The sequence below is a fragment of the Camellia sinensis genome, chromosome 2, assembly GCF_055761805.1.
Source record: "Camellia sinensis isolate YWXY chromosome 2, ASM5576180v1, whole genome shotgun sequence".
In the NCBI taxonomy this organism is placed as follows: Eukaryota; Viridiplantae; Streptophyta; class Magnoliopsida; order Ericales; family Theaceae; genus Camellia; species Camellia sinensis.
In genome coordinates this window covers 42,859,577-42,884,365 of record NC_138962.1, presented here as the reverse complement: position 1 = coordinate 42,884,365, position 24,789 = coordinate 42,859,577, and positions in this window count along the sequence as shown.

Below are 24,789 nucleotides of genomic sequence, written 5' to 3'. Positions count from 1 at the left end.
TATTAAAATTGTTTCTATTTTTTCAAAAATCAAATATGGCGACAATTTTAATATCATTATTAAACCAATCCATTAAATCAAAAAATCCAAAACTAAAAATATTTCATATATTAAATATATCGATTACACTTTAAAAACCTAACAATCACCCATTACATGATTATCATCCAAACACATAATAAAAATTAATTTGGTAAAATAAATAAATAAATATGTAAAATCAAATTGACTACTTTGCCCTTGAAATTGAGTAATGGTATATTCAATTATCCTTATTTGCAACATAATTCAAAATTCAAGATCAAATGTGTCACAATTGAAAAGTCAATGACCAAAATGATACGAGCTCCAAACTATATAGACTGTTAGTGTAATTCGCTCATATCTCATTTTTCTTTAGTAGTGGCTTCTCTCCAATTCAGAATCGAACTGGAGTATGATCTTGGGCCTTCATGAATCCACCATGGAGCCCATATCAATGATTTCAATCATGCAATGTGTAGAACTTGTCAAATACTTTATTTTTATAAAAAATCACATTGATCGGATAACGATAGCCGCTTGATCAGATCACATTTGTATGAACTATTTGTTTTTAAAATCATAATTGCCATAAATGTGATCTGATCAAGTGACTATCGATATCCGATCAACGTAATTTTTTACAAAAATAATATTTGACAAGTTTTACACATTGAACGGTTTTAATCGTCGACACAAAATGGACCCACAATGGGCCAGATTAGACTGTCCAGTTGACTAGTTTAACTAGAGACAGTCCAAGTTCTTTTTCTTTCATAATGCAAATTTATAAGTAATTTTGTATATATAATTAAAGGGAAAGTCTGGTGACTCGGATTTATTTATTCAGAATTTTTTAAGTAGGTGATTATGTGGTGAAAATTAATTTGCGTAGTGAAGGGTCCATGTAAAGTGTGACGAAGATTAAATTTTTAAATTAATAAAGATGGGTTTGTAATATTAATTTTTAAATTAATAAAAATAGGTTTGTAATATTATTTATAATTAAATCTTCAAAAAAAATTAACCATAAGTAAAAAAGTACACTGAAAATGATACATACGGAGTGCGCATGAAATAAGCGCTCTTGAAAAGATTATCATTGAGGTGGCAACCCCAATCTAAAAGGTTGATTTGGCTATGTATGGGGCTATCTCCTTAGATTTGAATTTCTATTTTATTATTGGCTACTTAGCTATTAAAGTTCATTAGATTCCGAATTAGTTTTTGATTTGCAGCCGCAAGTGGGTATAAAGAAGACATAGATCAATGGAAATTTGACAGCTCTGTTACAGCCTATAGATACCGTTGCCATTACTATAATTAAAGCCAATGTCATCAAAGCACTAGGTGCACTTTCTAGTGCACGCCTCCAAAAATAAGAAAATTAATAGATAATGTCGGAATATTACATCTTGGCTATTGAGATTTTAAAAATTATATTTTACTTTTTAAAATATTTAATTACATAATAAATAATTTTTTATTAATTAATTATTAATTCAATTAACAATTTTAATAATGTCAATAATATATTTTAATTAATAATTCTAATAATTTTATTGTTTCTGTCAATTTTATCAAATGAGAAATTCTAACAATAAAATATTTATAATTTTTAAAATTATAATAAATAATCTATATTTTAAGCAAGTCTGAAAGGATATACTTGAAATTTACCTTAGAAATTTTTAAAATTTTTTAAGTTTATGTTTTGTATTTGTAGAATAATCATTTAGATCTCATTTGAGAACAAGTTTTTTTTAGTGACTTTTTTGTTAAAATATGATATGAAAAAATAAATATGTCTGGAATGAATTTTTATTTTTTTATGAAAAGATATACAAAAAGTAAAGTGAATGGAAATGAATATTTGACTTTTTGATATTTGTCATTTTTTTAACATTTTTAGTGATTTTTTGATTTTTAAACTAAAATGAAGAGCTATCAAACAAGGCCTTTGACTATCTCCATTGGTTACTCAAACCTTTCATCAAATTTAAATTTGATGAAAAATGAGTTATTTTCTTACCCCAACGAATTCATCAAATAGGTATCAAATCAAGAATTTTACTTTTCTTTTATCAAATTACAAATAAATGTGCCTTTTATCAAATCACTATTTATTGTCGTTGCCGGATGTCCTCCCGAATGACCACCTCAAGGCAAAAATTTGTGAAAAAATTGCATTGGCCGGTCAACCGTCCTGTAGACCACCTCAAGAGAAAAAAAATTTACACTGATGGGTCAACCAACCGGACATCCGTCCGGTCATCCATCCAATCGACTAGTGTTCTAATGAAGCTCAAAAATTCTTCGTTGGAGCATTTGATATAAAATGAAATTTTTTCTTAAATTTAATGAAAAAATTGATACACCATTAAAAAATGCTCTTAGTATAGTAACGCCACTGAAAAAATTATCAACTTCATAAATGATTGGAATATTTTAACTTTATTTATAAATTCTGATTTATTTTTAATTTATTTATGTTAATTTGTATTCAAATATAATGTGATAAATATAAATAACTAAATTATATTTGGAGAAAATTGCAGTAAAATGGAGAGAACTTAGATTGCCAAAAAGATGGAGAATCAAAAGTAATTACAGTAGTATATATGGTAAGTTGTAATAAAAAAAAAACTCGGTAAATTATAACTTTGCCCCTTTCTTTTTGCCTTCAACAATGCTATCTTTCTCAATTCATCACTCTTAAATTACCATTAATAATGTGACATTAAAACTAAACTCACATAAATATTTGACAAATCACACTTGTCAAACGAATTATTAAAGATAATTTTTAAAGATAATAAGAAGCGATTTGAGATGATCTAAATAAGTACATTTTTTAACTTTTTATGAAATATGAATTGAATTTAAAGTGATGTAATAGAAAGGTGATATAACTTAAATAAAATAGTAATTTTTAAACTTTTTGACTTTTTTTAAAATATGAAACAAGGCCTAAATTACATTTTTCTTTTACCCTAACCATCTCCTCCATCAAAATCCATCTTTCATTGTCTTCCTCCTCCTTTTTCCCGCCAAGCCGTCGACCACACTACCTCCTTGTCTAGTCTCCGGCAGCCCCACTATCATCCATCACGATCTCCTTCAGTCCCTTCTCCGCTGCCACTATCGCCGCCACCATCCCTCTACAAACATTAATTCTCAATCCCGACCACTGCCACAACCAACCCCATTGACTACCACTGCCACTGCCACCGTCTCTTCAGTCCAATTCCGACTACTGCCACAGCTCCGTCTCTCTTCTCAAGCCCGACCGTCGTTGCTTTCGAACCTCAACCATCGCCAGCGTCATCAGCTCCGTTTCATTTCTCTTCTCAAGCCCGACAGTCATCGCTCTCCAACCTAAACCACTGTTAGTGCCATCTCTCCTCTTCCCTCTCTCTCATTTCTTTGACTCTGTTGTAGACGTGCAATCGGAATCTAATCTGGTTTCGCCATATCTGGTTCGTTGATGATGAAAATAGGGAGGTAGAGAGAGAGAGAGAGAGTAAAAAGAAAAGAGAAATTAGGGAGGGAAATGAAAGGGATAGCAAAGTAATTTTCGTCATGAGTTTTTAATTTTCTTAAAAGTTTCCATCTCAAATGCAATTAAGGGAAATGTTTTAGAGGTCTAATTTGTGAGTTTTAATAGTTTTAATATGTACGTGGGGTTCATCTGATGTGATATTTCAGCTTTATTTTTTTTAGATAAATTACAACTACATTGTTGAGATTTGTTTAAAATATAGATTATCTCTGTAATTTAAAAAATTATAAATATCTCATTGTTAGAATTTTTTAATTAATAGAATTAATTAAAAAAATAAAATTTATAATTGTTCTCCTATATAATAATAAATTATCTAAATTATTAATTAAAACATATTTTTAATATTATTAAAAATTGTTAATTAACTTGATGGTTTATTAATAAAAATGACAATTTGTTATGAAATTAAAAATCTCAGGGGTGGAATGTAATTTTTAAAATCACAGAAGCGATTCATATTTTAATTAAATCACAAAACGTGTATTTATAATTTACTCTTTCTTTTTTTATTTTTTTGACTTTTCATTTCATTAGAGCTCAACTAAGACTCTAATTTTAACGGATGTATCACTATTGCAATTACTAATTCCCCCTTATTTTGCAATTATTCTTTTAACATACTTTTTAGGCAATTTTTCCTTATAATATTTATTATTGAGAGCTACAACAGTAATTATTGATAAATAAATATGGTCCATAATGGGCTCGTTATTGCCCCAACTAAAATCCAGGCCTTCCAATGTTCACATTTTTTATTCCCACGGGTCGGCCGCTAGATTACTGCCGATGTCGGCAGTTAAGGATGTGTTTGATTAGACGGACTGAATAAGAGGGGATTAGAATCTATCAGATTTGAGTTCTGAGATTGTGAATCCTTCGGATTATTTGGTTGAATTGGATATGTATCTTGTGTTTGTTTTTTCATGAGATTAGATGTCTGAAAATGACTATTTTTAGTGAATCCAACGTTTAGTTGGACCAATTAGATAGGATAAATGAACAAAAGACTATTTTACCCTTTTTCAATTGTTTACTAAGTAATAGCAATATTAAACATATCTTTAATATTTTAATTATTTTCAGCTAGATTAAATAAAAATTTATTTTATTTTATTTTTTACACAATAAATAAATTTATTTTTTTTAAAATAAATAAATAAATAAAATATCAATAAAAAATTATATTATTTTTTTAATTAAAATTTTAAATAAATTTGTTTTTAAAAATAATAATAATTAAACAATGAAATTAAATAAAACATCTACTAACATTTAAATAATGAAATTAAATAAAATATAAATAAAATTTTAAAATAAAATATCTATAAAAAATTATTTAAAAATAAATAAATAAAACATCAATAAAAAGTTAAATAAAATTATTTTATTTTTAAATTGAGACATTTAAATTTTATTGAATTTTATTAATTATAATACATAATTAAATAGTAGAGAGTCAAAATAGTCATTTTATCACCTAATCCCAATAGTAAATAATCCTCCCAAAATTATCCCACACCCCCCATAGGATAATATAATCCCCCATATGGGGGATAAGGAGTCCGGCCCGGACTCCATGTCTGACAGACTAAAAAAAAAAACAAACATCAGATTGAGTTTACTGTACGAATTACAATTCACACAATAAATAATCCCCCCTTATCCCCCAATCAAACACACCCTAAGTGAAAAGCAACATTTGGATATGGCGAGAGTATTTGATGGTTAAGGACTAATACTTCACACCCATTATCACTTGATTCATAGACATTATTTTTACATGTCTTAATTATTGTCTCATTAATTAAAACAAATAATTTTTTTGTTGATTAGGCAAAATCTTCAAATGAATATCACATTACATAATCCATTTTAAAATATGAATAGCACAAAAGAAAAGTATTAGCTCATTTCGACAAATTAATTTAATCTGAAGGCATGGGACTCGTGAAGACATTTTATCAAAATTTAGTGAAGTGATTTAAATTCAAATTCAAATTTCAATACAAATTATTCTTATTATGGATAAACAAATTTCTCTTTTCTTAGAAATTAAAATTAAATTTTAGAGTTTCCAAAATTAACATCTCTCTCTCTTGAACTTATAAATAGAGACTCATTATTGAAAATAATTAACCTTTGGCTAAGACCCTGCAATACCTCTTGAGAGGGTAATTTTTGGTAAAAATTGGGCCGAGCTATGTGATGGGCTTTGTGGCCCAAGGTGCCAAGGACTTGGTGAAACGGCCGCAATCTTACTCCGGCCCAAGAGAGGTATAGTTACTCCGGCCCAGGAGAGGCAAGTCTACTCCGGCATAAGAGAGACAAATTTACTTCGGCACAGTGACTGTAAAGATACTTCGGTCCGAAAGCAACTTGGAGTTATACCGGTCTTAAGGTTATACTGGCCGAAAGTCATTGGTCCAGTCTAAGACCGTACTATGGGTTCTACATAGAAAGCCGAGATAAGAAAGGGATAACACAAGAACCGAACTAAGGATGAATTCAGTTTACTCAGTGGCTCTGCATAGCCAAGCTTATTTCGGTCATATAGTAGTTCGGCCAAAGTAAAAACCATCCCACTTGGTTTAAGCAGTGGGGAAGGATGTAAAAGGATAAGCATTATCCTTAGGAGTATGAATCCTAGGAGGACTCTGCATGGAGAGATACAAGTCCTACTAGGATTGTGCCACAGGAAACTTATAAAAGCTCACAAGCATTACCTTGGAGGAGGTAACAGAACACAACACAATTTTTTTGAGAACATAGAGCTTTGTCTATTTGTCAAGTTTTCTGACTTAGGCATCGGAGAGGTTTCCGGCACACACCCGCCGGCCAGCTCACGTTTGTGTTTTCAGGTAACAAAGCGACGTCGTACGGAGGAGCGTGGACTTGGTCAACAGGATTATACGAGGAGAATTAAACTTGTCAAAAAATCATTTCTCAAAGTTCTCTACAAAGTTCTTCAAATAAACTTGTTCCAACTCTTTCAAATTCCCTTCATCTAATAAACCCTACGAGGGTGTTTGTTTGGACAGATTGAATAAGAGAGAACTACAATACAATAGATTGCTAATCGTAAATAAATAGTCTATGGACTATTTAGTTAAAAATGATGTATATTTGACTATTAGTCTGACCTTCACTAAACTAACTAAACGATGGATAAGTAAATTTATTAGACATGGAATTTAATCTCACACCTCAATCCAATGAAATAAACAGCCCCTATGTGTAAAGAAATTGCAAGTTTGATTTATTCTTTCAAGATCATTTGTAAAGATTATTCGAAATCAAGTCATTCAAACTCTCGACCAAGCATTATTTCCTCAAGCTTCTCTATTTGAAGATTTGAAAAAATTCATCAACTCCTTTAGTTTAGCAACAAGCTTTTACAACTGTTGAATTGCAACAATTCCAAAATTGAATCAGGTAATCTATTCTTTTGTAATAGAACAAATTATAGAAAATTGTATCTACTTTATTATAATTAATAAAATTAAATGTTTCTATTACTTTTCACATCTTTATTGCAGGATAGGAAATTTGTATGTTGAGAGGGTAAAATGTGTAAATCTGGGCCAAACTAGGACCGGGTAGTGGTGAGCCGAGCTGTGGGCTGAGTGAAATGGGCTTTGCCATTGGGCCTAGTTAGCTCGGTCATAAATGACTAAGATAGCCCGGTTGGAGTATGCTAAACCGAGGTACAGGAAGCTGAAATGAAAAAGAAAGGTGGAACCGAGCTAGGTGAAGCTCGGTTAAATCTACCGCTTAAGCATGGCGATGTTAGCTCAGTCGTTTTGTCATACTACCGAGGTAAAACCATTTCACTTGGTTAAAGCAGTGAGAAGGATGTTAAGGGACAAGCATTATCTCTTAGAGATGTGATTCCTAGGAGGACTCTACATTGAAGAGTAAAAGTCCTACTAGGATTGTGCCATATAGAATCAATTGGCAGAAGCATTTGTAACAAGGTTTCGAACAAACACTAAAACGCCGGTGGAGATAGACCAGTTACTCTCCATCGACATGGGGGATAAAGAGACCCTTAGATCCTACAACAGTCGCTACTGGGAAACATTCAATTAGATTGGGGACTGCCCCACCAATCTTGCCATTGCGCAGTATAAAAGAGGCCTACCAGTAGGGAACAGACTAAGGGATTCGATTACCATGACGCCACCCCTCACCATGGAGGCCTTGATGGAAAGAGTGCATCAGCACATCAGGGTAGAAGAGGATGGCGCACGTGCCAAAGCAAAATCTAGTGCAACCGCAGTACCAGAAAAGAAGACCCCAGCAAAGGTCAATGCAGTAGATCGGCAGAATAAAAACGGGCGTGGCAGACGAGATAACGGAGAAGACCCAGACAAAAGATGGTTGAGAATCCGCACTGCCATAACAACGGTGTTCAAAAAACCAATATATCGGATTCTGAGCGAAATAAGAGATGAGCCTTTTGTCAAGTGGCCAGCCAAGCTGGGAGAAGCTCAGAAAGACTATGACGACAGATCACGGTGCACCTTCCACAAAGAAAAGGGGCACCGAACTGAGAATTGCACGCCACTAAGACAACACTTGGAAGAACTGGTGGTAGCAGGCCACTTGGACAAATATATTGAAGGAGGTACACAGCCAGCCCCCTAGGATCATAATAACCCCAATGGGATGCCGATCGATGCCCCACCACAAGGCATCATCAATGTAATACATGGAGTCTTTGAACCTGATCGTATATGCGAGCTCAGGGGATCAATCAAGAAGGCTGAGCACTTTAGGGAAGTATTAAGTGCCCAACCTGCCATCAAGTAGGGGAAAACAGAGGCAACAAATGTTATGTCCTTTTCGGATAAGGACTTGGATCGAATATACTGTCCTCACAATGATGCTCTGGTCATCACTCTCCGAGTCAAGGATTTTGACGTCAAGCGGATTCTGATTGACCAGGGTAGTTCATGTGAGATCATGTACTACGACACATTTAAACAACTGAAGCTGCAAGACAAAGACTTGGCGCCTGCAGTTTCTCCCATGATTGGATTCAACTCCATGCCAGAGTGGCCTGTCGGCAAAATAATTCTTCCAGTCAGAGCAGGGAGTGTAACAAAACAAGTGGAGTTCTGGGTATTAAAGGTCCCCTCCACCTACAACATCATCTTAGGCAGAACATGGCTGCATGCCATGCGTTCGGTAGCGTCATCATACCATCAGGTAATGCGGTTCCCCAATGACACCGGTATAATTGAAGAAGTCTATGGAGATCAGATCATGTCAAAGCAATGTTTCGCCACGGTGAACGGCAGCCGCGCTGCCAAAGGATATGTTCATTCGGTGGAAGAACCAGAAAGTAATGAACTATTCGCGGACGTTGGTAAAAAGGCTGATCAGAAAGCGGTGGAGGAATTGATGGAGGTAAAAATAGATGAGAAGAACCCGGATAAGTTCTTCTTGCTTGGCTCATCTTTGTCCAGCACTGAGAGATTAGAGGTCTTGGAATTCTTGACCTCTAACATCGAAGTGTTTGCCTGGACGCCCTACGACATGCCAGGCATTGATCCAAACTTCATCAGTCACCAACTCAATGTCCACCCATCCGCCAGACCAGTAATTCAACGCACACGCAGATCGGCACTCCACCACGCCGAAATAGTGGCAGAAGAGGTAGGCAACCTGCTGGAGGCAGGAGCAATAAGAGAAGTGCACTACCCAAGATGGATCTCCAACACAGTCGTAGTGCCAAAAAAGAATGGTAAATGGCGTGTCTGCGTCGACTACAAAACAGTCAACAAAGCGTGCCCAAAAGATAGCTTTCCTCTACCAAGGATAGATCAACTGGTGGACCTAACAGCAGGGCATAACCGACTTAGCTTTCTGGATGCATACAGAGGCTACCACCAGATCGCCATGCATGAACCAGACCAGGAGGTCACATCCTTCACAACACCGAGGGGATTATATTGCTACAAGGTCATGCCCTTTGGCCTAAAGAACGCAGGGGCGACATTCCAACGGATGGTCACCAAGATGTTCGAACCATTGTTAGGCAGAACAATGGAGGCTTACATCGACGACATGGTGGTCAAAAGCAAGGATGAGAATGACCATCTTAAAGACCTAGGCGAGATGTTCCAGATCTTGAAGAAACACAAGTTGCGCCTCAATGCGTCTAAATGCGCATTCGGAGTTGGATCTGGCAAATTCTTGGGCTTCCTTGTGACCGACCGAGGTACAGAAGCAGACCTTTCTCAGATTAAAGCAATCCAGGAGCTGGAGAGACCAAACTCAGTCAAAGAAGTGCAGCATCTCACTGGTATGGCGGCTGCACTCAACCGGTTCATAAGCAGGTCATCAGACAGACTACGACCATTCTTCCAAGCTTTAAAAGCCAAGTTTGAGTGGGATGAAGAATGCGACCAAGCTCTGGAAAGCTTGAAGGAGTACATGTCTTCCCCACCACTACTTGTTACTCCAGTACCTGGTGAAGAACTCTTTTTGTACCTGGCAGTCTCTCAGCACGCAGTGAGCGCAGTGTTGGTGCGTTCAGAAGGAATCCAACACCTGCCCATCTATTATGTCAGCAAGACATTGCTGGGAGCCGAAACAAGGTACTTGCCCTTAGAAAAATTAGCATTAGCCTTAATGATGGCCTCCAGGAAATTGGCACACTACTTTCATGCCCACACCATAGTCGTCCTCACAGCTTTTCCACTAAAAGCTTTGTTTGAAAGGGCGAACTTTTCTAGGCGAATCTTAAAGTGGGCAGTAGAGTTGGGACAATTCGACATCAAGTTCCAACCCAAGACCGCAATAAAAGCCCAATCTTTGGCAGACTTCGTCGCAGAGTTTACTCCTGGAAGTCATCATATCTGCCCAGTCGACCTAACTGACACAACCGAACTAGGGACGGAAGTTGACGCCGGAATAGCGCAACCCCTAGTAGAGGGTAGTCAATCAAGCACCAAGGCAGACCATACTAAGGACAATAAGGAAGAGACAAACAAAGGCTCACCAACAGTTCAATCAGAGGACAAAGGGCAGACAGCAAACATGGACCTTGAAGAAAACACCATCCTTGACCCCACGACATCATCTGACCCCTCCACTTGCTGGAAGTTATTCGTTGGAGAGATGTGGAAGCTCTTTGTGGATGGAGCATCCAACCGGCATGGTGCAGGACTTGGCATAGTCCTCATCTCCCCAGACGGCCTGGTTGTAGAGCAAGCAATCAACTTTGGCTTCCCAGCATCTAACAATGAAGCGGAGTATGAGGCACTTCTCGCAGGACTCAAGTCAGCACACTACATGAAGGCCACCGAACTAATGGTTTACAGCGACTCACAACTAGTGGTAAACCAAATTTCTGGCGATTACGAAGCAAAGGATGACAGAATGGCCAAATACCAAGAGCTGGTAAGAACAGAAATCAAAAAGTTCGATGTAGTAAGGATAGAACAAATTGGCAGGGAGGAAAACAGCAGAGCAGACGAACTAGCAGGCTTTGCCTCGATGGCAAATGCATCTACCCCTCATCCATTGCTCATCGACTACTTACCAAGACCAAGCATAGAAGACCCCGAAGCAGAAGAAGTATGTAGCGCAGAACTAGGCCCCTCTTGGATGGATCTCATCATCCTGTTCCTAAAAGACGGCATCCTACCAGAAGAGAAAAAAGAAGCCAACAGAATAAGGGCGAAATCACAGCGATTTTGGCTATCTCCATCTTTGGCATTATACAAGAAGTCATTCTCAGGGCCTTACCTAAAATGCGTTCATCCCAGCAAAGTAGAAGCATTCTTGTTCGAAATACACGAAGGAGTATGCGGAAGCCATCAAGGGGGAAGGTCGCTAGCTTACAGGGCCATTTCGTAAGGTTATTGGTGGCCATACATGCAGGCAGACTCAGAGAAATATGTGAAGAAGTGTGAAAAATGCCAAAAATTCGCACACCAAATACATCAACCAGCCAGAGAACTCCTACCATTGACTAGCCCATGGCCTTTCGCAATGTGGGGTTTGGACATCGTAGGACCACTTCCAACAACACCCGGCGGCAGGAAGTTCTTTCTCGCGGCAACAGACTACTTCACAAAGTGGGTTGAAGCAGAAGCATTGGCATCAATCAAGGAAAAAGATGTGAAGAAGTTCGTCTGGCAAAACATCATCACTCAATTTGGCATACCAAAGGCCCTGATCTCAGACAATGGCACTCAATTCGACGGCAGAATCTTCAGAAGCTTTTGTGAAGAGTACAAGATAGAGTTCTACAATTCTACACCAGCATATCCTCAAGCGAATGGCCAAGCAGAAGCATCAAATAAAGTCGTCTTGGATGGACTAAAGAAAAGGCTAGAAAAGGCAAAAGGCAAGTGGGCGGATGAACTTCCTCATGTTTTATAGGCTTACCGCACCATACCTCGACGATCAACAGGAGAAACACCATTTTCCTTAGCCTACGGAATGGAAGCAGTGATCCCACTAGAAGTTGGCCTCCCCACAATTCGAAGCGAAAATTTTGATCCAGACTTAAATGGAGAAGCCATAGCTTTAGAACTCGACCTCGCAAAAGAAAGAAGAGAAAGAGCACTGGTTCACATCGCCGCATACCAACGAGAGTTAATCAGAAAATACAACAAAAAGGTGCATCCAAGACAATTCAAGATCGGCGATTGGGTACTGCGCAAAGTAATGGGAAACACCTTGATCCCAGGAGATGGAAAGTTAGGGCCAAACTGGGAAGGTCCTTACAAGGTGGTTGGGTTAGCAGGCAAAGGGGCATACCACCTAGAAGACAAGGATGGCAAAGCAATCCCTAGGCCATGGAATACGGCCAATCTCAAGTTATTTTACTTTTAGCCTTTCTTTTTCAAACATATGTAATTTTTTCTTTCTTCAATAAAACAAGCAATTCTTTCCAGCACAAGTTGTTCTTTAAAAGTTAGCTTTAGTAAAGATTAGGTATATTGCAAGCATTCTATTCTAAGTTAGTTGGAAAAACTAACTTAGAAGTTGGTTGGATTAAACCAACACCCTTCCTAAGCCCAGGATAAGGATCCAGGCTGCAGGACGTTTGGTCGGAATAACCAAACATTATTCTAAGTTAGCTGGAAAAACTAACTTAGAAGTTGGCTAGATTAAACCAACACCCTTCCTAAGCCCAGGATAAGGATCCAGGCTGCAGGACGTTTGGTCGGAATAACCAAACATTGTTCTAAGTTAGCTGGAAAAACTAACTTAGAAGTTGGCTGGATTAAACCAACGCCCTTCCTAAGCCCAGGATAAAGGCTGCAAGACATTTTGGTCGGAATAACCAAACATTGTTCTAAGTTAGCTGGAAAAACTAACTTAGAGGTTGGCTGGAATAAACCAACACTTGTTACTCTTCAGCCGAAGTAAGGGTATGACTGAAGAGTGGTTGGCTGGAATAAACCAACACTTGTTACTCTTCAGCCGAAGTAAGGGTACGACTGAAGAATGGTTGGCTGGAATAAACCAACACTTATTACTCTTCAGCCGAAGTAAGGGTATGGCTGAAGAGTGGTTGGCTGGAATAAACCAACACTTGTTACTCTTTAGCCGAAGTAAGGGTACGACTGAAGAATGGTTGGCTGGAATAAACCAACACTTGTTACTCTTCAGCCGAAGTAAGGGTATGGCTGAAGAGTGGTTGGCTGGAATAAACCAACACTTGTTACTCTTCAGCCGAAGTAAGGGTACGGCTGAAGAATGGTTGGCTGGAATAAACCAACACTTGTTACTCTTCAGCCGAAGTAAGGGTATGGCTGAAGAGTGGTTGGCTGAAATAAACAAAAACTTGTTACTCTTCAGCCGAAGTAAGGATACGGCTGAAGAATGGTTGGCTGGATTAACCAAACTCTGTGTACTCCTCAGCCGCAGTAATTATGTCGGCTAAGGAGTGGTTGGCTGGTAAGCATAGTTTAACAAGTAAAAACCGAAATAAGAGTCCAACAAAATTCTCATTCATTGAAAAGCAAGTACAAGAGGGACATAGCCCGGTTACAAAGAAAAGGTAAAAAAAAAAAAAAAAGAGAAAAAATCAGGAAAAAAGTTCTTCAATTTCGGCATCGAAGGCCGCATCACCATCAACTTGGAGACCGGTTTCAAGAGGAAGCTCACTCTCGGTTGCCAGGATGGTTTCGGCTGGAGCCACGGTGTCACTTGGCTGATCAATAGGTGGGTCCTCTACCATGGGCTCCAACCGAAGTGACGGGTCTGCACTAACAACCGGAATGTCTTCAGCAGCAGAGGAGTCATCAGAATCTGAGTCTTCCAGAAACTCTTGTTGCAAGGCATCCGCATACTCCGCAAGGGACTTCGGTATAAAGTAAGCTGGAGGGTCGAAGACCTCGGTCTGTTGATCGTGACCGAGCTTCTCAACAGCCGCCCTCCAGCCGCATTTGAAGAACAGCTCCTTGGCAGCGTCGCACTGTTTGACATAGGCGTCTTCTGCCTTCTTGTAACCCTGCTTGTACCCCTCCTTTTCGGCTTCCTCCGCGCTCTTTTTTAGTTGAGTTATTTCGGTGTCTTTTCTCTTCTCAAGCTTCACCAACTCCCGCAGATACTTGTCTTTCATAACAATGGCGGCTTTCTGCTTCTCCGCTTCAGCCGAATTAACCAGATCGGCAAGTCGGCCGTTCTCTGCTTGCATCTCGGCCATTTTCTTTTCAGCTTCTTCTAGCTCGGCCACCTTTGCCTCGGCTTCCGCCATTGCCTGCCTTGTGGTTTTTCTAAGCTCTTGGACCTTTTTGTACGTAATGTTATTTTTTTGTAAGGCCTGACAGAACGAAGACTTTCCTTAAGACCGAAGTAAAAGTTTGAAAGATTTAGACAAAAGAAACGGACAGAGCTACTTACCAAAATCATGGACTTCGATGTGGACCGGATTGACTTCATTTCGGTGTTTAATTGCTTTAGGTGGTGCTCCATGTCCTTGGGGAGGCACACACTTTTTGCCAGGTTAAAGGCCAATTGATGATCTTTTTCAGCCACAACCGAATCAGAATATTTGATATCTCGGTCGTTGAAGGTTAGCTTCGAAGCCCAATTGGAAGATTCAGCTCGGTCGGTTTGCTCCAGTTGGAGGATAGGTTGAGGACTTTGAGGGATGGATTCAACCTCATCGACAAGTTGCTGTTCGGTCGATGTAGATCGGGCGCGTTTGGAAGGGCGGGATGAAGAAGGCCGTTGAGAAGGGAGGGCCACAACGGCAGGTTACGCTTCAATAGTTGGTGGTACTTCGGCCCTGGTTGTGACGGTTAGAAGGGCCCTAACTCTGCTTTTCTTTGCCATCTCTTCTTCAACGGTTAATGGGACAAGTCGTATTTCGGGCAAGGTTGGGTCCGGTTCAGGTGCTTCTTCAAGTAGGAAATCGGTCACTTGGGCTTTTCGACGACCGCTATATCTGTAGGTCGGCTCAAAGTTTAGAAGTTTAGTCCAACTTCTTTCCTTAATCCGTAGTGCGGCTCGAAGTATGTTCAAATTTGGGTAGCTATAGTGGGACGCAAGATGAGCTGAGTCTGCAAAAAAATATACAACTGTTAGATCGGTCATGACGCCTGAAACCGAAGTAAAAGAGAAACATGCATAAAACTGAAGTAACTTTACCAGGTTCTCCTTTCTTCCAGTTAATACTTCGGCCTGGGATTTGGGCTTGGTGATCCTCAAAATTGCCCGATACCCAGAAGAAGTCATCGTCATTAACATCCTTATCCGGTGTATCTTTTATTATCTTTTCTCTACGTCGGCGTATCCTAAGGTAATAAACCCAGCCATCATCTTTGGAGCCTATGGAGTACTGGTGGAAGATTTCGGCTAAACCGAGGTTCAGGCCTGTTTGGCGGTTTAGCTCGGCAATACCCATTATTATCCGGTATGTATTGGTGGATAGCTGGGTTGGGCATAGTCTGGTTTGCCTAAGAAATTCACAAATTAAAGGCTGGACCGGGAACCTTAGTCCGGTTTCTATAATGGATAAAACAGTAAAGGGGACAAAGCCTTGGTTATTCCACGGAATGGTTTCCTTCTTGGCTAGGGTAAGGTGTACATCGTCTGGAATGCCATAATCCCTTCGGAATTCGGCCATACCACCAGGGGTCTCTACCAAGTACCTATACTTACCCATTTGTATAATTTACAAATAAGTTATATCGGTGCAAAAATTGTGCCCAGTAGCTCGGTTGAGCGCACGCAGGAGTGCCTGGGTAACCTAAGTCTGCAAAGTAGAAAACAAAGGGGTTAAGCACAGATCATTGGACTGTGCTACAAATTAAAAGCAAGGTAAATGAGCCCTATTTCGGTTTTGTGGGCTGGTTCTGTTTTGGTTCTGCACAATACTCGATAGTTCGGTTTGAACTTATTATGCGCAAGATCGGTTTTCCTTTAAGGATTTGTTATCTCGGTTTGGACAGTGGGTTTTTTGCTTCGGTTAAGCTACTAGGAGCAGCTTTTCTGAGTTTGGTTTAGAAACTAAGAAAGCTGGCTTAGCCCCAAAGGCTTAGCTCGGTTGAAGACTAAGGTTCTTAGTTTGAATGTATTTAGACTTCGTTCGGTGATCTTATTTTGGCTAAAGTGAATCAGGAGGTTATTTTTTGAAGCTACTGTCATCTCTACAAGTCCTAGTTCGGCTATTGACTAAAGTGATCTACCACTAGCACAAAAACAGTATCCTAGTTCGGTTGGGGCGAGATTTTGGATCTAAGACTAGTTTTTTACAGAAGTTCATACACACATGAGCTTTGCTATTATTCTTTCGTGAAAGTACAGAAGCAAAAGCAACAAATGGAAAAAAGTGTTTGCAAAAAGCATACAAAACAAAACCATACAGATGATAAAGCAGACAAAGAGCAAGAAGGATAGGCTTGCTTACCCGAATAAGAAAGAAACTAGGAAATGGAGGCAATGGCAGCAATGGAGGCACGAACACAGCAAGCTCAAAACTCAGGGGCTCAGGAACAATGGAGGGAAGAAGGTGAATGGTTCAACAATGAAAAGGGTGTTTTGTGAAATGAGAGAAAGGGAAAAGAAAAGGGAAGAAGCGGGAACTGTTCAAAAATTGCGAAACACGAAGACGGCGTTGACAGCTGCCTTCTACGAATGGGGGCGTGCCACGTGTATACGGAAAAGGAAGCGTTACAGTCGTGATTGAAGAGACGTTTTGACCGGACAAAGTGAAGCCCGAAGTAAAATTAGCTCGGCTGGAGAGGCTAAAGGTTTTTAGCTCGGCTGGAAAGGCTTAAATACTTCAGCTCGGTTGGACTGGTAATCCCAATCATGCTGTGCAGATGGAATTAAGGTGCAATTGAGAGGGTAATTTTTGGTAAAAATTGGGCCGAGCTATGTGATGGGCTTTGTGGCCCAAGGTGCCAAGGACTTGGTGAAACGGCCGCAATCTTACTCCGGCCCAAGAGAGGTATAGTTACTCCGGCCCAGGAGAGGCAAGTCTACTCCGGCATAAGAGAGACAAATTTACTTCGGCACAGTGACTGTAAAGATACTTCGGTCCGAAAGCAACTTGGAGTTATACCGGTCTTAAGGTTATACTGGCCGAAAGTCATTGGTCCGGTCTAAGACCGTACTATGGGTTCTACATAGAAAGCCGAGATAAGAAAGGGATAACACAAGAACCGAACTAAGGATGAGTTCAATTTACTCAGTGGCTCTGCATAGCCAAGCTTATTTCGGTCATATAGTAGTTCGGCCAAAGTAAAAACCATCCCACTTGGTTTAAGCAGTGGGGGAGGGTGTAAAAGGATAAGCATTATCCTTAGGAGTATGAATCCTAGGAGGACTCTGCATGGAGAGATACAAGTCCTACTAGGATTGTGCCATAGGAAACTTATAAAAGCTCACAAGCATCACCTTGGAGGAGGTAACAGAACACAACACAATTTTTCTGAGAATATAGAGTTTTGTCTATTTGTCAAGTTTTCTGACTTAGGCATCGGAGAGGTTTCCGGCACACACCCGCCGGCTAGCTCACGTTTGTGTTTTCAGGTAATAAAGCGACGTCGTACGGAGGAGCGTGGACTTGGTCAACAGGATTATACGAGGAGAATTAAACTTGACAAAAAATCATTTCTCAAAGTTCTCTACAAAGTTCTTCAAATAAACTTGTTCCAACTCTTTCAAATTCCCTTCATCTAATAAACCCTACGAGGGTGTTTGTTTGGACAGATTGAATAAGAGAGAACTACAATACAATAGATTGCTAATCGTAAATAAATAGTCTATGGACTATTTAGTTAAAAATGATGTATATTTGACTATTAGTCTGACCTTCACTAAACTAACTAAACGATGGATAAGTAAATTTATTAGACATGGAATTTAATCTCACACCTCAATCCAATGAAATAAACAGCCCCTATGTGTAAAGAAATTGCAAGTTTGATTTATTCTTTCAAGATCATTTGTAAAGATTATTCGAAATCAAGTCATTCAAACTCTCGACCAAGCATTATTTCCTCAAGCTTCTCTATTTGAAGATTTGAAAAAATTCATCAACTCCTTTAGTTTAGCAACAAGCTTTTACAACTGTTGAATTGCAACAATTCCAAAATTGAATCAGGTAATCTATTCTTTTGTAATAGAACAAATTATAGAAAATTGTATCTACTTTATTATAATTAATAAAATTAAATGTTTCTATTACTTTTCACATCTTTATTGCAGGATAGGAAATTTGTATGTTGAGAGGGTAAAATGTGTAAATCTGGGCCAAACTAGGACCGGGTAGTGGTGAGCCGAGCTGTGGGCTGAGTGAAATGGGCTTTGCCATTGGGCCTAGTTAGCTCGGTCATAAATGACTAAGATAGCCCGGTTGGAGTATGCTAAATCGAGGTACAGGAAGCTGAAATGAAAAAGAAAGGTGGAACCGAGCTAGGTGAAGCTCGGTTAAATCTACCGCTTAAGCATGGCGATGTTAGCTCAGTCGTTTTGTCATACTACCGAGGTAAAACCATTTCACTTGGTTAAAGCAGTGAGAAGGATGTTAAGGGACAAGCATTATCTCTTAGAGATGTGATTCCTAGGAGGACTCTACATTGAGGAGTAAAAGTCCTACTAGGATTGTGCCATATAGAATCTATAAAAGCTCGTGAGAGGACCTATGTACAGGTATCACAATTCTTACTCTAGAATACACAGAGCTTATTGTCTATTGTCTAGTTGCTGACTTAGGCATCGGAGGGGTTTCCGGTACACACCGGAAGGCTAGCTCACATTTGTGTTTTCAGGAAGTAAAACGACGACGTTTGAAGGAGCGCAAACTTGATCAACAGGATCATACGAGAAGAATTATTTCGTCATCGTACAATTGGCGCCGTCTGTGTGAATTTCACAAAGAACGAAACCTCTTAATCAAGTTTTCCTCTCTAGTTGAAAGCAATGGCGCACAATGAAGACTTGTCGCAATCTGCTATTGATGGGTAGACCTCGGAGGGGGGTGAGAGGCGCGAAGGTTTACCTCCTATCCCACCCATGGTGGATTTAGAACCCCAACGACGAAAGGCCCAAAGGGACACTAGGGAGGGACAAGGCACTAGCCCCCGTCGCTCTCAAAGTCCTGAAAGACAAAGGCGGAGGCTTGATCCTCAAATTCTGGAGGATCGCGTGAGGGAGCAAGACGAGTTAATCAGGAGGATGGCGGCAGACATAGAGACAATGAAGCGCTAGATAAAAGGAAAAGGTGTGGCGACAGGAGAGGGGCGCAAAGGCAACACGCCCCCTCGCCACCCGGAAGATCGTGACAGGCATACCACGTCATCACAAGCAGAAAGCAGGAACCTTAGAACAAGTGACACCCAATCAAGGACTTTCAAGACTCGCCACTCCAGGTCTGAGAGAACGAGGACTGACAGGTCGTATACAGAGGGAAGTAGCTATTACCCCTCACGCACGCACCAGACGACATCTAGACATACGGAGTTGCCTAGGTCAGCGGACTTACGGATGGTGCTCGAGGAGAGGGCCCGATGGAAGGAAGACACCAGGGCACGCGACCCTCGCAGGGTTTCAGCACTGCAGCGAATGGCCCCTCGGACACATGGGAGTGTCGAGGTAGGGATGCCAATGCCGCGCCTTGCTTATGAACCAACGGACAAGATATTAGCAAGGTTACAGAGCTCGCCGTTCGTTCCGACAATAGAGAACGCACCACTACCTTCAGGCTTCCACCAGCCCAAATTCACTACATATGAGGGGAAGACAGACCCCTATATGCACTTGAGCCACTTTCGCTAGGTTATGGTAGTATATCGGCGAAAGGAGGTCCTAATGTGTATCATGTTCCCATCCAGCCTCGGTGACCTAAGTCTAACCTGGTTCGAGAGGCTGCCAGAAGGCAGCATCACCTCATAGGCATAATTGGTAGAGGCATTCGTGACTAGATTCAGAACGAACACCAAGACACCAATGGAGATTAATCATTTACTCTCCATCGACATGGGCGAAAATGAGACATTAAGGTCTTACAATAGTCGATACTGGGAGACTTTTAACCAGATTGGGGATTGCCCTACAAATCTCGCCATCGCACAATACAAAAGGGGTCTACCAGTTGGAAACAAACTGAGGGACTCGATAACAATGATGCCACCTTTCACGATGGAGACCCTAATGGAGAGGGTGCATCAACATATCCGAGTAGAAGAAAGTAGCGCCCCTGCTAAAGCAAAATCTAGCACAACATTATTGCCAGATAAAAATACTATAGCGAAAGTCAACACGGTGGAACAACCAAGCAGGAATGGGCGAGGCAGGCGCGCCAACCGAGAGGACCCAGAAAAGAGGAAGTTAAGAGTCCGCACTGCCATCACCACCGTATTCAATAAACCTATCTACCGGATTCTCAGCGAGATATGGAATGAACCCTTCATTCGACGGCCAACCAAGTTGGGAGAGGCACAGAGGGGCTATGATGAGAGGTCCCGTTACACCTTCCATAATGAAAAGGGCACCACACTAAGAATTGCACACCACAAAGGCAACATCTGGAAGAGTTAGTGGCCGCTGGACACTTGGACCAGTATACAGAAGAGGGAACATAGGCAGCCCCACAGGACCCTAACAAACCAAACGGGATGCCGATCGACGGTCCACCACAAGGCGTAATCAACGTCATACATGGAGTCGTCGAACCTGAGCGGGTATGTGAGCTTAGGGGGATGATCAAAAAGGCTAAGCACTTGAGAGAGGTACTAAGTGCACAACCAATCGTGAAAAAGGGCAAAACAGAAGCCATGAACGTCATATCCTTTTCAGACAAAGACTTGGCAAGGCTGTATTGCCCTCACAACGACGCACTAGTAGTCACATTGCGCGTCAAGAATTTTGATATCAAGCGGATTCTGATTGACCAAGGAAGCTCATGCGAGATAATGTACTACGAGACCTTCAAACAACTGAAATTAGAGGACAAAGACCTGGCACCTACAACATCCCCCCTTGTCGGTTTCAACTCAATGCCAGAATGGCTAGTAGGCAAAATGATCCTCCCAGTCAAGGCGGGAACCGTGACTAAATAGGTGGAATTCTGGGTATTGAAGGTCCCATCCACCTACAACATAATCTTGGGAAGGGCATGGCTGCATGCCATGTGCTCAGTGGTGTCAACCTACCATCAGGTAGTACGATTTCCTAACGAAACCGGCGTAATTAAAGAAGTCTTAGGAGACCAAATCATGTTGAAGCAGTGTTTCGTCACAGTAAATGGAAACCGTGCCGCGAAATGGTTCGTTCAGATGGTGGAAAAGCCAGAAAGCAACGAATTGTTTACAGATGTCGGCAAAGCAACAGAGCAGAAGGCAGTGGAGGACTTGGTTGAGGTAAGGATAGATGAAAGAGACCCAGAAAAATTCTTTTTGCTCGACTCGTCTTTATCCAGCACTGAGAGAACTGAGATTATGGAATCCTTAATCTCAAATATTGAAGTGTTTGCCTGGTTGCCATATGACATGCCTGGCATTGACCCTAAGTCCATCTGCCACCAACTTAATGTCCACCCAAATGCCAGGCCAATTACACAGCGCACTCGCAGGTCAACACTCTACCACATGGAGATAGTGGTGGAGGAAGTGGGAAACTTGCTAGAGGCTGGAGCCATCAGAGAAGTGCACTATCCTAAGTAGATCTCTAACACTGTAGTGGTACCAAAGAAGAACGGAAAGTGGCATGTTTGCGTGGACTACAAAACGGTCAACAAGGCATGCCCAAAAGACAGTTTTCCCCAACCACGGATAGACCAACTGGTGGACCTAACGACAGGGAATAATCGACTTAACTTCATTGATGAGTATAAAGGTTACCATCAGATCGCTATGTACGAACCGGACCAAGAGGTCACGTCATTCACAACTCCCAGGGGATTATACTGCTACAAGGTCATGCCCTTTGGCCTAAAGAACGCAGGGGCTACATTCCAACGGATGATCACCAAAATGTTTGAACCATTGTTAGGCAGAACAATAGAGGCTTACATAGATGACATGGTGGTCAAAAGCAAGGATGAGAAGAACCATCTCAGGGACCTAGATGAAATGTTCTAAATTCTAAAGAAGAACAAGTTGCGCCTAAATGCATCTAAGTGCGCATTCGGCTTAGGTTCAGGCAAATTCCTAGGCTTCCTTGTAACCAACCAGGTATAGAAGCTGACCCCTCTCAGATCAAAGTAATCCAGGATCTTAAGAGGCCCAACACAGTCAAGGAGGTACATTATCTCACTGGCTTAGCAGCCGCACTCAACCGGTTCATAAGTCGGTTGTCATACAGATGCCGATCGTTCTTCCAAGCCTTAAAGGCCAAATTTGAGCGGGATGAAGAATGCGACCGTGCCTTAGAGAGCTTAAAGGACTACATGACCTTTCCTCCACTATTAGCAACCCTAGTGCCAGGAGAAGAGCTCTTTTTGTACCTGGCAGTTTCACAGCATGCAGTCAGCGCGGTGTTGGTCAGAACGGAAGGAATCCAACACCTACCTATTAGCAAAACCTTGTTGGATACTGAAACAAAGTACCTACCATTGGAAAAACTGGCCTTAGCCTTGATAATGGCTTCAAGGAAGTTGTCGTATTATTTCTATGCCCACACGGTAATCGTCTTAACAGTTTTTTCCCTAAAAGCTCTGTTCAAGAGGGCAGATTTCTCTAGACGAATTTTGAAGTGGGCGGTGGAATTGGGCTCACTACAGTTCGGACTCCATGTCACGGTTCTGAATCTAATCTCACAAAGTGCAATGCAAGATCGATAAATCACCAAAGAGTCCAAATCCAGCAAATCATTTTAAAAAACTAAGTTTTAGAAAGAAGTGCCAAACATGGACTGCTTTGCCAGATACAGAGTCGCCACCTAAATATTTTATTTTTGGGAAATTTAGGAAACCTTGACTCATGCCTAAGGCCACGTGTCCGTCATCACCAAAGTTGCCTCAGCTCGAGAACTTGGGTACGAGAGGAGAAGGTCATGCAATGAGCACACCCCGCTCGCCCGATCAAAGATCGTCCTTTACTAACATGATATGTTGTTTTTTAAAACACATGCGCTCTTATTCCGGTTATTAGCCTCGAATTACTATGTTATGCGCACGGCAAACAAGTATAGACTGGATTGCCTAAGTTGGAACAAAACATCTCATGTTTGTTTTTAAAAGCGGTTTGCTACTCGCAAGTAGGCTAAAATGCAGATTTTGCCACCCTCAAGTGGGCTTAGGAAAATATGGTGATTTGTCACTCTCAAGTGGACTTAAAACTCGCAATCAATAAATTGTTCCAATTCATGTAATCCAACATTCACCCGCAGGCATTCAAGCAGTTATATTTCACATAAGCAGTTAGCCTCATGGTAAGCATGCTATCATGGCAGTCACTCACACACATGCAAGGATGCTAAAGCATAAACACTTACCGAGTACTCCGAGCCAAAACAAAATCTGTGTTAGAAATCAATGCATGATCCTAGCTATGTCAAGAATGCCTAATGCAACACATACAAAATGCAACTAAGATAGACTCAGCTATTCTAAAATGTCATGTGAAATGCAATTCGATACATGTATTCAAACAGGAATTGAAATGCAATGTAGTTAGTATGATGCGCCGAGCCCGGTGCATGCAAGACAGATGAATGGATGCAAACATGCGAGCATAAGGATGCTAATTGAAACATGCCCTAAAACTAACCATTGTAAGCTGGTAAATAAAAGGGAGAAAGAAATGGGGGTTGGAAGACATGCATCACACACATGCACACTTATTACAAAATTCGCCCTCTCGACGGAGGGTCCGAATAAATAATACAGAACCAGTTAGCTAATCTAAGCTAATCTAATTAAACTAGTTATTACACGACGAAATGAATAACAAGTTATAACTACTTATTACACAACATTAACTAAGTAAGCAATCTAAATAAGCATGTAAACCAAATGAAATAGGCTGCCTCAGCTCTGCTTTGGATGACAAAGGATGCATGCATGCTCGAGTCGCCTTGTTCGGAAATCCCTCGCGACGCCCCGATTTGCCTCTGTTTGCAATTGATCTCAGAAACTTGCACCAAGCTCCAGAGAGAAGAAACTCCACCTTGGGAATCTGTAGGGATGCTGCCGACCAGATATTGGCCTTGGAGACCACCGGCCGACCACTTTTTGTGGTGAAAACCAGAAAAAGTAGTCGGCCTGCCACTTTATCTGGTCGGCCGACCAGTTTTTGCTGCTGGTTTCTGGTTTTCTGTAACAGAGAGCAAGAAAGGGACATGGCAAAGTATTTGCAGCACATATATGCACAACCACCCTTCCTATCATTACACCAGCTCAAGGGAGTATAGTTCTCGACCCTCGGGCCACCAATCACGCATCTCGATGCATGATGGCCAAGGAGCCAAATTGCATAACTCAATATGAAATGAATGCACACACGAACACATAAAGTCTAAAACTCTATCATGTATAGTCAAGAGTGTTGGCGACCGAGAATTGAGGCACGTTTCATTACTTCGAGTATGAAACGTCCCTCGTTTCCCGTGTTTGGACTAACTCCTATTCCAAACACAATGCAACAAAACATGGCATACACAATGCAGCTCCAACATGCAAACATGCAATGCAACAAAACAAGTATGCAAACAACATGCAAGGGACAAGCATGCAAACATGCAATATAGTGTAACTTAGCATACTCAACGCCAATGGCATGCAC